Below are 17,945 nucleotides of genomic sequence, written 5' to 3'. Positions count from 1 at the left end.
AGGCAAAAAGGCAAATGGCAGAAAGGCCAGCGCACATTTCTCCTCTGATTGGCTAGAAACAGATGAAGGAGACACTAGAGGAGGCAAGCCCTGGGGGTGAAAACTGACATCAGCTTAGTTCAGGCAGGAAGGCTCACAAAGAACCTTTCCAATTAAGGTCCGGGGATCCACTTAGAAAGAAATAAGCTGATAAGAACAAAGGCTTTTTGAGAAAGTTTTTGAATTTTGCCTGGAAATCTGTTTTTAGAAGGCATTCCATGGGACTCTTTTCCTATTAAATGATCGATCAAGTTGTCTGTCTCTTCCAACAAAAGCCTTCCCAGTCTAAGTTGTAAAATTAGTCCCAGTTGAGCAGAGTTTTGTTGTGGGACGGATTCCTCCAAAAGCTGATTTTCAGAGTTTTGAATGCACAAAGTTTACTCAGGAGTGCTCTCAGGAAAAAGAACAGAAGGGAAGAAAGCAGAACTGGTTAGAGGGAGAACTTGAATGGTGAAACAGTCCCGAGGAAGCCCTCAGCCAACATCAACACTACCTATAAAGCTGGGATAAGCCCTTTGTAGTTGTGCTGAGTTGAGATGCGGATGAGCGCCCTTCCCCAAGAGGGCAGGGCCTTGGCAAGCTGTCACTCTTCAGCCAAGGGCAATTCCTGGAGAGGGTTAATAGCTAAGGCTGTTAGCTAGCAGATGAGGAACAATGGCCAGACTTCCCAGCCTGAAGGGGGGATCTATCTAGGAGCGTGGCATCCACCACAGGCTCTGTCCTCGTCTGTCTTCACGTCATACTTCCTCACGTGACCACCACACCCCGAGACTTCAAACGGCATTTATATATTTGTAACTCTTAGATTCCAGCAGACAGATTTCTTCTGGACTCCAGACCCTATCGACAGCTATTTCCTTGACATCTGCACTTGAATGGTACACAGCTACCTGCATCTCAACATGTCCCAAACCAAACCCCTGATGTCTCCCGCAAAACTGCTCCTTCTCCTGCATTGTCTTTCAGTGAACTGCTCCATTGTCCCCATTGCTGCACCCAGAAAACCGCGAGGAGCTCCGGACGTTTTCCTCAGTCCCGCATCCGATCATCAAGCCCTGCTGCTTCTCCCTCCCAAGTGTTTCTCGCAGCAGTCCGCCCTTCCCTTTGTCCATGACTCTCCCTAAGTGCACTCCACCTCCCTACCCAACAAGCCTTCTAACAACTGTGCTTTCCTCTCCACCAATCTATCCTTCAGACAAGAGTCCAAGCAACTTCTATAAAATAAAATTCTGGTAGTGTTGTTTCCTTGCTCAGAACCCTTGAGAAGCTTTTCTTTTCTTTTAAGATAAAGACCCAAACCTCAAACTTACACTGTAAGGCTCTTTTATGATTTCTCCCCTGACTACTCCACAAGCTTCACCTGCTGTCACTCTTCCCCTTGAAACTGCATTTCAGCTTTACTGACCTTTCAAATATACACTCCTTTCCCACCCAGGTGACTTCTCACCTGATGTCTCCCCTGTGGTTTGCTCGAGGGCATGCCCTTTCCCACTCCTTTAATTAATGTCTCAGGAGTCTTCAGAGTCATTTAAATATTACTCCATCAGAGAAGTCTCCTCTGAGACACTAGACTCTATCAGCTTCTCTTGTACTCAGCGCTCCTTCCTCTATGCTTAAATACCTTTTCTCAAAAATATATGATTATCTACGTAATTACAGTTTAGTGAGAGTAGGGACTGAGTTCTTGGAATCTAAATAACAACAACCAAGGGGTGAATGGGTGAACTTTGGTTCATCCCATGTTGTGAAATAGTATGCAGTCTTTAAAAATGTAATAGAATAGTGAATAACATGGGAAGTGTTTATAACATTGAGTAAAAAGAGGAATCAAAATTGTATTAGATATTATGATTTCAACTATTCAGTTCAGCTCAGTTCAGTTGCTCAGTCATGTCCAACTCTTTGCGACCCCATGAATCGCAGCACTCCAGGCCTCCCAGTCCATCACCAACTCCCAGAGTTCACTCAGATTCATGTCCATCAGGTCAGTGATGCCATCCAGCCATCTCATCCTCGGTCGTCCCCTTCTCCTCCTGCCCCTAATCCCTCCCAGCATCAGAGTCTTTTCCAATGAGTCAACTCTTCGCATGAGGTGGCCAAGGTACTGGAGTTTCAGCTTCAGCATCATTCCTTCCAAAGAAATCCCAGGACTGATCTCCTTCAGAATGGACTGGTTGGGTCTCCTTGCAGTCCAAGGGACTCTCAAGAGTCTTCTCCAACACCACAGTTCAAAAGCATCAATTCTTCAGCGCTCAGCCTTCTTCACAGTCCAGCTCTCACATCCATACAACGACCACAGGAAAAACCATAGCCTTGACTAGACGGACCTTAGCAGGCAAAGTAATGTCTCTGCTTTTGAATATGCTATCTAGGTTGGTCATAACTTTTCTTCCAAGGAGTAAGCATCTTTTAATTTCATGGCTGCAGTCACCATCTGCAGTGATTTTGGAGTCCAAAAAAATAAAGTCTGACACTGTTTCCACTGTTTCCCCATCTATTTCCCATGAAGTGATGGGACCAGATGCCATGATCTCCGTTTTCTGAATGTTGAGCTTTAAGCCAAATTTTTCACTCTTCTCTTTCACTTTCATCAAGAGGCTTTTTATTTCCTCTTCACTTTCTGCCATAAGGGTGGTGTCATCTGCATATCTGAGGTTATTGATATTTCTCCCAGCAATCTTGATTCCAGCTTGTGTTTCTTCCAGTCCAGCCTTTCTCATGATGTACTCTGCGTATGTTAATAAGCAGGGTGAAAATATACAGCCTTGATGTACTCCTTTTCCTATTTGAAACCAGTCTGTTGTTCCATGTCCAGTTCTAACTGTTGCTTCCTGACCTGCATATAGGTTTCTCAAGAGGCAGGTATTCCTATCTCTCTCAGAATTTTCCACAGTTTATTGTGATCCACACAGTCAAAGGCTTTGGCATAGTCAATAAACTAGAAATAGATGTTTTTCTGGAACTCTCTTGCTTTTTCCATGATCCAGCGGATGTTGGCAATTTGACCTCTGGTTCCTCTGCCTTTTCTAAAACCAGCTTGAACATCAGGGAGTTCACGATTCACGTATTGCTGAAGCCTGGCTTGGAGAATTTTGAGCATTATATGAGAACATAAAGACTGAAATAACAACTACTAAAAAGAAAAAAAATTATGTAATGTGATAGAGGTGCTAATTTTTGCTACAAAGACAATCATATTATAATATAGAAATGTATCAAATTAACATGTTATATATCTTATATTTATAGTGTCATATGTCAAATACATTTAAATTTTAAAAAAGACTGAAAGGAATAAAAATGCTTATAGATTTTTTTCTGGATGGTTTATGGGTGATTTCAATTTTAATACTTTTTGTTCATCTCACCAAAACACATTATTTATTTTTAAATCAATCTTAAAAAAATGAATAATTTCCTGCTAGAGAAAACAAAACTACCAAGTTCTAGAAAACATAAAGCACTTTTTCAAAACAGTGAATTTACAGAGAGACTAGTAAGCCAACATGGTGAAATCAAATAGGTGAATATAAGTTCACTTGGTGTTATGAAAGACCTATGGAAAATTTCTTTTGTTCCCCTGTGATGTACCAGAGAGGATTAATGGATTATAAATACCTATTAATATTTTTTCTTCCAACTTTATTTATATATAATTAACAAATGAACATTATTCATGTGTAATCAATGTAGTATGTTAATATATGTATACACTGTGGAATGATCACCACAATCAAGCTAATTAACATATCCATCACTTCATATAGGTTCCATTTGCATGTGAGGAGGGATAAGGACATTTAGGATCTACTCCCTTAGCACATTCAAAAACATGATACAGTATTATTGACTGTAGTCACCATGCTCTACATTTTATCTCCAAAATGTATTCATCCTGAATAACTGAACTTTATACACTTTGGTCAACATATCCGCATTTTCCCCTCTTCTCAGCCCCTGGCAAATACCATTTTACCCCCTATTCCTATGTTTGACTTTTTTAGATTCCGTATATAAATGAGATCAGGCAGTATTATCTGTCTGTGCCTGGTCTAATCAGTTAGACAGTTCCCTTTTAAGGTAGATAGTGCAGCTATTACTTCGAGATAGTGACTTCATTTCCCTTGGGTATATACCCAGAAGTGGGACTGCTGGTCATATGGTAATTCTATTTTTTATTTTATTAGGAACCTCCACACTGTTTTCCATAGTAGATGAACATTTCCATCAACAGTGCACAAGGGTCACCTTGTCTCCACACACTTACCAATATTTGTTATCTTTTACCATTTTGATAACAGCTATCCTGGCAGTGTGATCTGGTATTTCATTGTGGCTTTGATTTACATTTCCCTGATGATTAGTGATGTTTAGCAATTTTTCATGTACCTGTCATTCCTGAAGTGCAAGAATATGAGTGACCCGTCCCAAAAGATGGACTATGTATCTATCTACACCAAGGAGTGAGAGCTTAATTTGCAAATTCCAATGAAAAGCTCCTTTTTGTAGAGAAATTTCACTTGCTTGACTTTTTAAGTCCATATTAAAGAATGGAAGAAAAACTGTCCCTGTCTCATGTAAGAAAAGTCTGCCTCCTTCTAATCCACTCTCAAAGCAGTTGCCAAAGCAGTTCTGTTAAATGTTAGTCCGTTCTTGGCAATTCTCTGCTCAAAACTTTTCAGTAGCTTTCCATCTATGTGAAGTCCTCAGAACAGTATACTTCACTTCTCTCCCCTCTCCCCTCATCTTCTACCATATCTTTCTTACTCCACCAGAACTTTTTTTTTCTTTCCTAATCTCCAGTCCTTGACCTCTACCCAAACGTTCTATGCTGCTTCTGCATGTCTGACTTCCTTACTTTGTTTTTATCTAAATGTAACCATCTACGTGATGTCTTCTCATCTCCCTAACTAATAGTGCCTCCCTTGACATACCCTCATCTCCTTTATTTTTCTCCATAGCATTTTTTTCTTATACTATACATTTTAATTATTTTTTGTCTTTCCCTACAGATATGGATTTTTGCATATTTTTTTGCTTCTGCTTCCCCAGGTCTAGAACAGATTCAGGAGCGTGATATGGATTCAGCAAATATTACAGATAAATGAATGAGTGAAAAATGAATGTCTCACTGCAACGAGACTCATATAAGTTAGGGCTGGATGTCACCACTCCTCCACAAGCTCTACCCTCAGTTCAGTTCAGTCAGTCATGTCCGACTCTTTGCGACCCCATGAATTGCAGCACGCCAGGCCTCCCTGTCCATCACCAACTCCCAGAGTTTACTCAGACTCATGTCCATCGAGTCAGTGATGCCACCCAGCCATCTCATCCTCTGTTGTCCCCTCTCCTCCTGCCCCCAATCCCTCCCAGCATCAGAGTTTTTTTCCAATGACTCAACTCTTCACATGAGGTGGCCAAAATATTGGAGTTTTAGCTTCAGCATCAGTCATTCCAATAAACACACAGGACTGATCTCCTTTAAAATGGACTGGTTGGATCTCCCTGCAGTCCAAGGGACTCACAAGAGTCTTTTCCAATACCACAGTTCAAAAGCATCAATTCTTCGGTGCTCAGCTTTCTTCACAGTCCAACTAACATCCATACACGACCACTGGAAAAACGATAGCCTTGACTAGACAGACCTTTGTTGGAAAAGTAATGTCTCTGCTTTTCAATGTGCTATCTATGTTGGTCATAACTTTCTTTCCAAGGAGTAAGCATCTTTCAATTTCATGGCTGCAGTCACCATCTGCAGTGATTTTGGAGCCCAAAACAAATAAAATCTGACACTGTTTCCACTGTTTCCCCATCAACTTCCCATGAAGTGATGGGACCAGATGCCATGATCTTAGTTTTCTGAATGTTGAGCTTGAAGCCAACCTTTTCACTCTCTTTCACTTTCTTCAAGAGGCTCTTCAGCTCCTCTTCACTTTCTGCCATAAGGGTGGTGTCATCTGCATATCTGAGGTTATTGATATTTCTCCCAGCAGTCTTGATTCCAGCTTGTGCTTCTTCCAGCCCAGCGTTTCTTATGATGTATTCTGCATATAAGTTAAATAAGTAGGGTGACAATATACAGCCTTGACATACTCCTTTTCCTATTTGGAACCAGTCTGTTGTTCCATGTCCAGTTCTAACTGTTGCTTCCTGACCATATAGGTTTCTCAAGAGGCAGGTCAGGTGTCTGGTATTCCCATCTCTTAGAATTTTCCACAGTTTGTTGTGATCCACACAGTCAAAGGCTTTGGCATAGTCAATAAAGCAGAGGTAGATGTTTTTCTGCAACTCTCTTGCTTTTTCAATGATCTAATAGATGTTGGCAATTTGATCTCTGGTTCCTCTGCTTTTTCTAAATTCAGCTTGAATCTGGAAGTTCACGGTTCACATACTGTTGAAGCCTGGCTTGGAGAATTTGGAGCATTACTCTACTAGTGTGTGAGATGAGTGCAATTGTGCAGTAGTTTGAACATTCTTTGACATTGCCTTTCTTTTGACCTTTTCCAGTCCTGTGGCCACTGCTGAGTTTTCCAAATTTGCTGGCATATTGAGTGCAGCACTCTCACAGCATCATCTTTCAGGATTTGAAATAGCTCAACTGGAATTCCATCATCTCCACTAGCTTTGTTTGTAGTGATGCTTTCTAGGGCCCACTTGACTTCACATTCCAAGATGTCTGGCTCTAGGTGAGTGATCACACCATCATGATTATCTGGGTCATGAAGCTCTTTTTTTGTACAGTTCTTCTGTGTATTATTGCCACCTCTTCTTAATATCTTCTGCTTCTGTTAGGTCCAGACCCTTTCTGTCCTTTATCGAGCCCATCTTTGCATGAAATGTTCCCTTGGTGTTTCTAATTTTCTTGAAGAGATCTCTAGTCTTTCTCGTTCTGTTGTTTTCCATTTCTTTGCATTGATTGCTGAGTAAGGCTTTATTATCTCTCCTTGCTATTCTTTGGAACTCTGCATTCAGATGCTTATATCTTTCTTTTTCTCCTTTGTTTTTCGCCTCTCTTCTTTTCACAGCTATTTGTAAGCCCTCCCCAGACAGCCATTTTACTTTTTTGCATTTCTTTTCCATGGGGATGGTCTTGATCCCTGTCTCCTGTACAGTGTCACAAACCTCCGTCCATAGTTCATCAGGCACTCTGTCTATCAGATCTAGACCCTTAAAACTATTTCTTACTTCCACTGTATAATCATAAGGGACTTGATTTAGGTCATATCTGAATGGTCTAGTGGTTTTCCCTACTTTCTTCAATTTAAGTCTAAATTTGGCAATAAGGAACTCATGATCTGAGCCATAGTCAGCTCCCAGTCTTGTTTTTACTGACTGTATAGAGCTTTTCCATCTTTGGCTGCAAAGAATATAATCAATCTGATTTCGGTGTTGACCATCTGATGATGTCCATGTGTAGAGTCTTCTCTTGTGTTGTTGGAAGAGGGTGTTTGATATGACCAGTGTGTTCTCTTGGCAAAACCCTATGAGCCTTTGCCCCACTTCATTCTGTACTCCAAGGCCAAATGTGCCTGTTACTCCAGATGTTTCTTGACTTCCTACTTTTGCATTCCAGTCCCCTGTAATGAAAAGGACATCTTTTTTGGGTGTTAGTTCTAAAAGGTCTCATAGGTCTTCATAGAACCATTCAACTTCAGCTTCTTCAGTGTTATTGGTTGGGGCATAGGCTTGGATTACTGTGATATTGTATGGTTTGCCTTGGAAATGAACAGATTGTTCTGTCCAAGGAGTGGTGGCTGCACAGGCCAAGAGGAGCTACTCCACGTTCAAGGTCAGGAGGAGTGGCCATGAGGAGAAACCCCTCGTCTAAGGTAAGGAGCAGTGGCTGCGCTCTGCTGGAGTGGCAGTGAAGAGATACCCCACGTCCAAGGTAAGAGAAACTCAGGTAAGATGGTAGGTGTTATGAGAGGGCATCAGAGGGCAGACAGACTAAAACCATACTCACAGAAAATTAGTCAATCTGATCACACTGAGCACAGCCTTGTCTAACTCAATGAAACTAAGCTATGCCGTGCAGAGCCACCCAAGATGGACGGGTTATGGTGCAGAGGTCTGACAGAATGTGGTCCACTGGAGAAGGGAATGGCAAACCACTTCAGTATTCTTGCCTTGAGAACCCCATGAACAGTATGAAAAGGCAAAATGATAGGATACTGAAAGAGGAACTCCCCAGGTCAGTAGGTGCCCAATATGCTACTGGAGATCAGTGGAGAAATAACTCCAGAAAGAATGAAGGGATGGAGCCAAAGCAAAAACAATACCCAGTTGTGGATGGGACTGGTGATAGAAGCAGGGCTGATGCTTCTAAAGAGCAATATTGCATAGTAACCTGGAAAGTTAGGTCCATGAATCAAGGCAAATTGGAAGTGGTCAAACAGGAGATGGCAAGAGTGAACATCGACATTCTAGGAATCAGCGAACTAAAATTGACTGGAATAGGTGAATTTAACTCAGATGACCATTATATCTACTACTGTAGGCAGGAATCCCTTAGAAGAAATGGAGTAGCCATCATGGTCAACAAAAGAGTCTGAAATGCAGTACTTGGAAGCTCTACCCTAGATCATTATATATTGATAATTGACTCCCACCTTCAGGCGGGAGTGGGTAGTACATGTTTGGTAATGATTTGGTATGACTTGTGTTAAGATAATTCAGTTTTCAATTGGTCTCTGTCTCTTGATATCCAGAAGACTGCATTTCATGGTGACTTTTTTTCAAAGAAATTAAAAGATCAGGGTCAGAGAGAACATTTCCTCTCTGGCATATACTTGACTTTTAGAAAGCTCAGAATAAAACAAATGAACCTCAATGACAGTCAACAGTATGTATAATATTTAAAAAGTAATATTAATGGAATGTTAAAAGTCTAAAAAGATTACATGCAACATAATGTCATTAGAAAATTAAACACCTAGATTTATAATGCAAGTTTTAAAAAGATATATAATTGTAATAAAACAATAAAAATCCATAAAAAGCAAAACCCATATGCATGGATTCAGTATGATAGTTATCTTGAGTAGAAGAGGTAAGAAAAATGGGTTGTGAGGTACTGGGCAAAACAATTAGTGTAAGTTATTTTCAAGGTAATATTTTGATGGTAGGCTCACAGTTGCTTAATGCATTATTAAAATAATTTATATAAATAAACAATATAATATATAATTAATTTTAAAATATATAGCTATATATAATTATATATACAAATTATATATAAATTAAATATTTTATTATATTAAATAAAATTAAATATTTAAATTATATAAATTTAATAGTTAAATATAATTATATTTAAATATAATTTTATATTTTTATAAAGTAATTTTATCATAGTTAAAAACAACTGTTAAAAATAATAAAAATGGGCCATGCACTGATCATTAGAATGTCATGAACCAAGGATTAGTGATGAGTTCAATCTCTATTTTTGAGATCCATATATCTGACTGGGAAGAGATAAAGTGGTTACAGTGACACCATAACATGAAATTAATTATAATCAACTGGGGAGTCAATGGACCAAATTTCTGAATTCAACTTAGTATGTATAAGACTGGAAAGATCATCACTCCCACTCTAACAGAAAGAAAGGTGCATATCTGCAAAACCACAGTTTTTCTTTAACTCATCAGATTTCTGAGGTAGCCGTACAACCTACTTACTTGAAATCTGAGGAAAAACAGTCATCTCCAAGCAGAGACAAGATGACAGCATTTTCTTACCTGGGGTAAATGCCAGACATTGTACAAGTTGGCAAGAATAATTCAGCTTAAAAGTGAAATGGACGCTAAAAGCTGAATGTGAGCTAGTGTCAAAGTACAGAATCCCCAGAAACCACATACAGGAGAATTTTCACCTACTCAAAGGTCTTCTACTCACATAGTCACCTACTCATATATCTTACCTGGTGTTCACAAGAAAGACTTTAGTCAGAACAGAGATCACAGATTTAGCAACTAAGCAACAACAACATGGTATAGAACTTGGACAGGAAAATAGCAGCAGGGCAAGAACGGCACTCAATTCTGTTCAGACCCCTTTTTCCCGTCTCCCCTCCAAGCAAAATAATTCAGCACTGGTGGATCCAAAAACTAACAGACACGCAAAGAAGTAAGGGGAAAATTCAACACACAAAGAAATGAAAAGAAAAAGATTCATATGTGATACTGATGTTGGAATTAACAGACAGAATTTAAAATAAGTCTGATGAACAGGATAAAGTTTCTAGTGGAAAAGATAAGGAATGGCATTGCCAGATAAGGAATTTCATCAGAAAAATAAAAACTGTAAGAAAGAATCAACTGGGAATGCTAGGAATTTTAAAAAATGCTAGAATTAAACATGTTTAATGCCAGTAGTAGAGATGAAGAATGCCTTCTGAAGGCTCATCAGTAGACTTGACACAAATGATGGAAAGAATCAATGAACATGAAGATAAAGCAACAGAAATTACACAAACTGGAAAACAAAGATACAGAAGAATGAAAAAATAAAACGAGCATCCACAAGCAGTGGGACAATATCAAATCTCTAATATATGTGTAATTTGGATACCAAACGAAGAAAGAAATAACAGAACTGAAGAAGTATTGAAGAGATAATAGCCAGGACTGTCCCTTAAATAGAAGGAAACTCTTCGTGGCAGCCAGAGACAAAAGAAGCTTCATACACAAAGGAACAGACACAGAAGTAACAGCAGACTTCTCATTGGAAACCACGCAAGCTAGAAGACAATGGAGCGTCATCTATAAAATGCTTAAAAAAGAAAGCTGGCCCAGAGTTCCATACAGGGAAAATATTCTCCAAAAATGAAAATAAAATAGATAATCTTTTTCAGAAAAACAAAGAATAAGAGTAATCATTACCATCAGACATATAAGAAATGTTAAAGGAAGTTCTTCAATCAGGACGAAAACAGAAAGAAACTTCAGTTTCTTCTTGATAAAGATCAGTAGAAATGCAATAATGACTGTAAGCATATAATTCACATTTTTATTATTTTTAATTGCTCTAACAGATTATTCAAAGGTAGGATGAATAACTTAAGATGTATATTGAAAACCCTAAAGAGATCACTAAATTTTTCTTCAGTTCAGTTCAGTCACTCAGTCATGTCCGACTCTTTGCAACCCCATGAATTGCAGCACGCCAGGCCTCCCTGTCCATCACCAACTCCCGGAGTTCACTCAGACTCACGTCCATTGAGTCAGTGATGCCATCCAGCCATCTCATCCTCTGTCGTCCCCTTCTCCTCCTGCCCCCAGTCCCTCCCAGCATCAGAGTCTTTTCCAGTGAGTCAACTCTTCGCATGAGGTGGTCAAAGTACTGGAGCTTCAGCTTTAAGCTGTGATAGGTACACTTCTAAGATGGTCATTAATGATCTCCACTCTGGTGTTCACCTCCTCAGGTAATTGCTTCCTCCTGAATACAGAAGAAACATAGTGACTTGCTTCAAACTAATATAACTTTTAAAAAGTGATGAAATATCACTTCTGATGGGCTATAAAAGACTGATTTCCATGTTGCTAGCGATACTTTCACTATTTTGAAGAGGCCCACATGACAAGGAATTGAGGGTGGGAGGAGAAGGGAGCAACAGAGGATAAGATGGTTGAATGGCATCATAGACTCAATGGACACAGTTTGAGCAAACTCCAGGAGATAGTGAAGGACAGGGAAGGCTGGTGTTCTGCAGTCCACCTGGCTACAAAGAGTTGGACATGACTGAGTGACTGAACAACAACAAGCTAATAACTAACAAGGAACCAAATGCTGCCAATAACCAATGAGTGAACTTGGAAGTAGATCTTTCTCCAGTTGAGCCTTCAGATAAGACTGCAGATGTTGAGCTGCTATGTCGAGGCCTTGAGAGAGACCATGAAACAGCATATCAGTTCAGCTGTGTCTGTATTCCTGACTTACAGAAATTGTGAGATATAAATGTGTGTGTTTTTAAGCCACTAAATTTGGGGATGATTTGCTGTGAAGCAATAGACAACTAATACGTGAATGGAATAATAAAAAAACATCAAATCTAAAAGAAAACAGAGAATCAAAAGAGACAGAATCACAAAAAAATAGCTACTTAGGTGGAAGACTTTAATTCAATAACATCAGTAATTGTACTTATTCTAAATGGCCTAAACATACCAATTAAAAGCCAAAATTTAAAAACAATATAGGCTTTTTACCCAAAATATACTTTAAATATAACATGGACACATTAAAAGTAATAGCATGGAAAAAGATATACCATTCAGTGACAATCAAAAGAAGACTGATGTGGCTATGTTAATATCAAACTAGAGTTCAGAACAAGAAACATTACCAGGAATAGAGATATTATAGGTCATTACAGTTCTAAATATGTATTCACCTTATAACATTATATGAGAATAGCATTACTATGATACCAAAACCAGACAAAACATTGCAATAAGAGAAAACTATAGATCAACACCCATCATGAATATAAAGGCAAAAATCCTCAACAGAATAACAGCAAGTCAATTCTAATAATATACAGAAAAAGGATATCACATCATACCCAAGCAGAGTTTATCTCAGAAATGCAAGGCTTGCTCAACATTTGAAAATAAATCAATAGAATTCACCTTATTATAGTTGCATGCACTTCTCTCAAGCCCCCAACTCTCCCTTAATCCCTGGAAACCACTCATCTATTGTCCATTTCTATAATTTTCCTATTTCAAGAATGCTATATAAATAGAATACAGTATATAACCTTTTGGGGACTTTTTTTCACTCAGCATAATTCTCTGGAGATTCATCAGACTGTATACATCAATAGTTTCTTTGTATTGCTGAGTAGTATTCCACAGTTTAGTTATTCATCTGCTGAAGGCTATCTGGATTATTTTCAGTTTGGGGCTATTACAAACAAAGCTGCTTTGATTATTCATGTACAGGTTTTTTTTTTTTCTAATTTCATGAAATCAAACTTACCTGCTTTGGATTCTTTGCTTAATCCTCTGTCATGAAGACTTTCTTCTGTATTTTCTTCTAAACATTTTATGGTTTTACATTTAGATCCATGATCCATTTTGAGTTATCCTTTTTTCTTATTGCTTCATTATTTTATTCACTGGATCATTTTACCTGGAGTCTCTTTACACCTTAACATGTAATGAACATTTGAAAATAAGCCAATTATACCCATCTTATTTTTTATTCAAAATCATAGACCACTGTTACAATTTGATGACACTGCCCCAAATGAGATGGTCAGAGCCTTGCCTGCAGCCCAGGAATCCACATACTCTCACCACGAGTCACTTCTGTAATAAGTGAATGAGTGGCTGTGCTGTTTGCCGCTCTGCTCTTTCCCCTTTGCGGTGTCTTTCACAGCCACTCTGGAAGATGACTGCCATGCTACCACCACACATACCGGCTTGCAATCATGATCAAACCAACGCATCCAAAAACCCGGGCTCAGACTCTCCCTGCTCTTTCGGCTGGGTGTGCTGTACGAGACTGCCCATGTGGCCGCGAGGTGCAAGGGGGGCAGTGCAGCGAGCGCAGATGATGCGGGTGACCCACTTGCTCACGTGCCTTGTGTTCTCCGGTCCTGCTTGGTCTTCCTTCCCAGATGCGGCATTTCCATCTTATGAGAGTCTGCTGCAGGTATTCTGACTAGATAGGTTCAACAGAATTCTTTTCATAAAGTGAAGTTTCAGATTCACAGTCTTTAGTGCTTCATTACCATGCAGTCTGTCTCTTCCAGAACCCCAAAACATGCTGGAGCCATTTCTCAAAAGGTGTTTTATTTCATGCTGTAGACATAAATGTATAATTCTATTATAGTTTATAATTCTATGATGGCGTGTGCTAAGCTTTTCATAAGCTTCACAGTACCTCTTTTCCCACTGAACGTATCTCCAACACCATAGGGCCTTCCAAAGCTTAGGACCCAAGCAACATGACTGCTTACACCACAGCCTGGACCTACTGCAGAGCTCTTTTCTGCACTGGGTCACGAGGTCCCATTCAAAGTTGGCAACCCTTCTATGTCACCTAATACATGGACCAGGTCAACATTCCTTGGTGAAAAATGTATCTCCTCTAGAATCAAAGAAGCCTACCACGTATGTGCTTCAATTTATGTGGCAAAGGATTCAGTACACGTTTGTTTCCCCCCACCCCTTTTGTTACGGATATCTTGGCATATTTCTGAACAGTGGACCCTAAAAACATCAGTGACGTTTTCTTCATTGGAATCCTAAAATCTTCACTAAAAATTCAAGAAAGTCTTTGAAACTCTGCAGTCTATTTTAGACACTCTGAAGCACATGTGCATTGTCAAGGCTTTCAGAGTACTAGCCCTCGGTTGTTTGACCTGCCTGATCAGCATTATTAATGTTAACGGATCACTGTGAGGTTTTGTGGGATGACCAAGCAGTCTGATTCTCTTTGTGCTATAATATAATGAAAGGCAGGAAAGTTAACATAGCCCTAAGGCAAAACTAAATGAACATTGTCTGCCCTGCATGAATCCAACTGTCTCTGACCCTTTCTGATTAGGATGGAAAAAAATTCATCTGATGCATCAATAGCTACATATCATGTTCCTGCTCCACCAATGATACTTTTCTAGCACAGCAGCTGAAAACTGGGCAACTATTTGGTTAAGTCTGAGGTAGTTTACAATCATTCTCCAGGATCCATCTAGTTTCTTCAGGGATAAGACTGGTAAATTTAAGAAGTATGATAGGAATCACCATCCTCAAATCCTTTAGATCTTTAATGGTGGCACTAATCTCCACGCCTCTCCCTTCATCCCACAGAATATAATCTTGCTTTTCAAATTTAGTATCTTGGCTGGGGAAAGGGGGAAGTTTCAGACATATCCACTTGTCCTTCCCCACTGAGACCCTTACCACAAAGGACAAGGATCCAGTATGCAGATTACTCCACTACCAGGTATAGCAACTGTATATCTGAGGACTACGGAAATGACCATTGAGTAGTTTTCCAGACCTTAACCAGGATTCCATTCATCACCTGGTCCCGAGATACCCCTACTCTTTGGAGTGCTTTGAAGATGTTTTGGAGCTCCAGATATTCAAGTAAACTCAAAACATAATATGTCCAAGAATCTTGGGTATTCTTCTTTCCCCATTTATCCCAAAAAAGTTCCCCCATGTCTATGAATTCTTTATTAAGTATAGTCTTATGTTTCAGTACCTTGATCAAACACCTTCAAAATCCAGTCCCTAGGGTATGCTCCTTTCTCATGACACTGCATGCTAGCTAAGTTCTAGAGCTCCTATGTATAATCTCTTTCCTGCCTTATCTTGCCTAGCTCTTTTCCAGTTGGCCTAGTAGCTGGGAGAGGAGGTGAGGGCAACTCCTGAGAACACACACTGCCTTGAAGAGGGGCTTGTACAACACCCTGAAGCACAGGGAAAGGGTAGACTACCTTACAAATGCCAAGGGAAGGGAGTCCACAGAGCCAACACCTTCTGGGAAATCTATCCAGATAGTGCCATTACATATTCTAGGGCCTCAGATTTCTCCAACCTGGGCCCTGACTTTGTCACAGATCTGGGAACAGCATCCAGATAGTACCATTACATATTCCAGGGCCTCAGATTTCTCCAGCCGGGGCCCTGACTTTGTCACAGATCTGGGAACACCATCCAGATAGTGCCATTACATATTCCAGGGCCTCAGATTTTTCCAGCCTGGGCCCTGACTTTGTCACAGCAGACCTGCCTTGACTGATTATTTATTCATCTCTGGAGCTCTGCAATTTTAGCTCTAAGATCCTGTTTGCCACTTAACAAAGTTTGTTCTTCCACTGCAACAGATAAAGACTTTTCAATAAACTACCAGAGAGATGCACTGGTCCTTACATTTATTCTTTAACTGTTTGTTAATGGACATAAAGTTTCTTACTATCCTGTCTGTAGGGTGTTAACACAGCATAGCAGTAACCAGACAACTGAGCTATATTTGAGGCATTATTCACCCTGTATCTTTCAAATGCTCAGGTCAACACACTTGCCAAGACATTTACCTCACTGTGAAGTTTATCCAACAGACCTCAGGTGAGATCTTTAAGACTAGGACTACCACCATGTGCCAGAAACTATCCATATTGCACATACCATTCAAGAAAGAGTGTTGTTGCCATGTTGATGCTAAGTACACCATCCCAGTGCCCCATCTTACTGCCTACTTTATCAGACTACTCCTGACATCACCACTTCTCAAAAACAGAAGCCAAGATGAAATTAGATGTGCAAGTACTTACTGAAGAAACGCCTGTGAGGGAAAACAGAGAGTCAGGGGAGGCTAGGAGAGCCATCCCACCTTGACAAAGGACTGATCTCTGCAGGAGAAAGGGGTAAGGAAAGAGAGTTGGGTAGGAAAAGTCTTAGATTCTCTCTCTCTGCTGTGGTTCTAAGAGAGTTTCAGCAAGGCAAATGGGGAGTCTTTAAGGCCCATTTCACAGAAATGTGCCTGCCTTAATATCCCCGCCATGCTTAATGACTGGCTACAAGCAAATAATTGGGAAACAAGGGCCTCATGCAAATGCAGTACTCGATTTGCAATGCAGTCCAGGTAGGCCATCAACTGTGTCCCCCACGGTAGAAAATCTGAGAAGCATATTTACATAGATGCCATAGATATCTGGGCCCTGACTCAGGAACTTGGGAAGCTACTTCAGTGGCACACCATTGCCCTTCAAGCATTCTGTAATAAAAGGTGCACTAGTGTGCTTCCACCTCCATCTCCCCAGGCTTGGCTCCCAAACTCAAAACTAGTCTATCGTCACTGTGCACACTTAGTCACTCAGTCGTATCCAACTCTTTGCGATGACTTGGACTTTAGCCCACCAGGCTCCTCTGTCCATGCGATTTTTCAGGTGAGAACACTCAAGTGGGTTGCTAGGTCCTTTTCCAGGGTATCTTCCCAATCCAGGGATCAAACCTGTATCTCCTGTGTGTCCTGCATGGCAGGCAGCTTCTTCATACACTGAGCCATGAGGGAAGCCCTTATTCCATGGGTCAAGAACAGTGAGACAAACTAAGCTTGTATCCAGCACTAGACTCATGTGATCTTCCCAACCCAAGGATCAAACCCAGGCCTCCCACATTGCAGGTGGATTCTTTATCAGCTGAGCCACAAGGGAAGCCCAAGCATACTGGAGTGGGTAGCCTATCCCTTCTCCAGCAGATCTTCCTGACCCAGGAATCAAACTGGGGTCTCCTGCATTGCAGGTGAATTCTTTACCAACTGAGCTATCAGGGAAGTCATGTCAAATAAATACGGACACACTTGATAAATTAAAACAGACTATTATGTCAAGTAGTATAACTTACATAAATATCAACCTACATTGGAGCATCCTCATTTACATTCATCATAAAACTTTATGCAACATAAACTGCAGTGTAAACAAGTAAATGTCTCATTTTACAATGATTTAAATTGTATAAACCAAAATTTGAAGCTTTACCCAAGAATTTAGCAGCGAGAACATTTGCCCAGTACACTCCAAAGAAGTTGCATGACCCTCCCTGCTAGGGGACCTTTGGATACTGCATGGCAGGCAGGGCCCATTTATTCAGGCAATGTGTCCTTCAACTAGAAGCAGATGGATTTGGTAAAGACTCAACAACCCTAGGCTGCTCTACTCTCATGACGTAGTTAACTTATAACTAACACCATGAATTATTTTACAACCCTTACATCTTGAACCACTTCATGAGAATTCTATATTATTACCACTCTATAATGCCACTGTAAGAGAAATGAGGAAACTCACCCTCTCAGTACACTCAAAAAAATGCACATCACTGTTATCATCCTGGATTTAAAAAGGGGATCTTTACCTCGGGGGTAAAGCAACAGTTAGA

This window comes from Capricornis sumatraensis, chromosome 18 (genome assembly GCF_032405125.1).
Source record: "Capricornis sumatraensis isolate serow.1 chromosome 18, serow.2, whole genome shotgun sequence".
Lineage (NCBI taxonomy): Eukaryota > Metazoa > Chordata > Mammalia > Artiodactyla > Bovidae > Capricornis > Capricornis sumatraensis.
Note: the sequence above shows the minus strand (reverse complement) of the source record.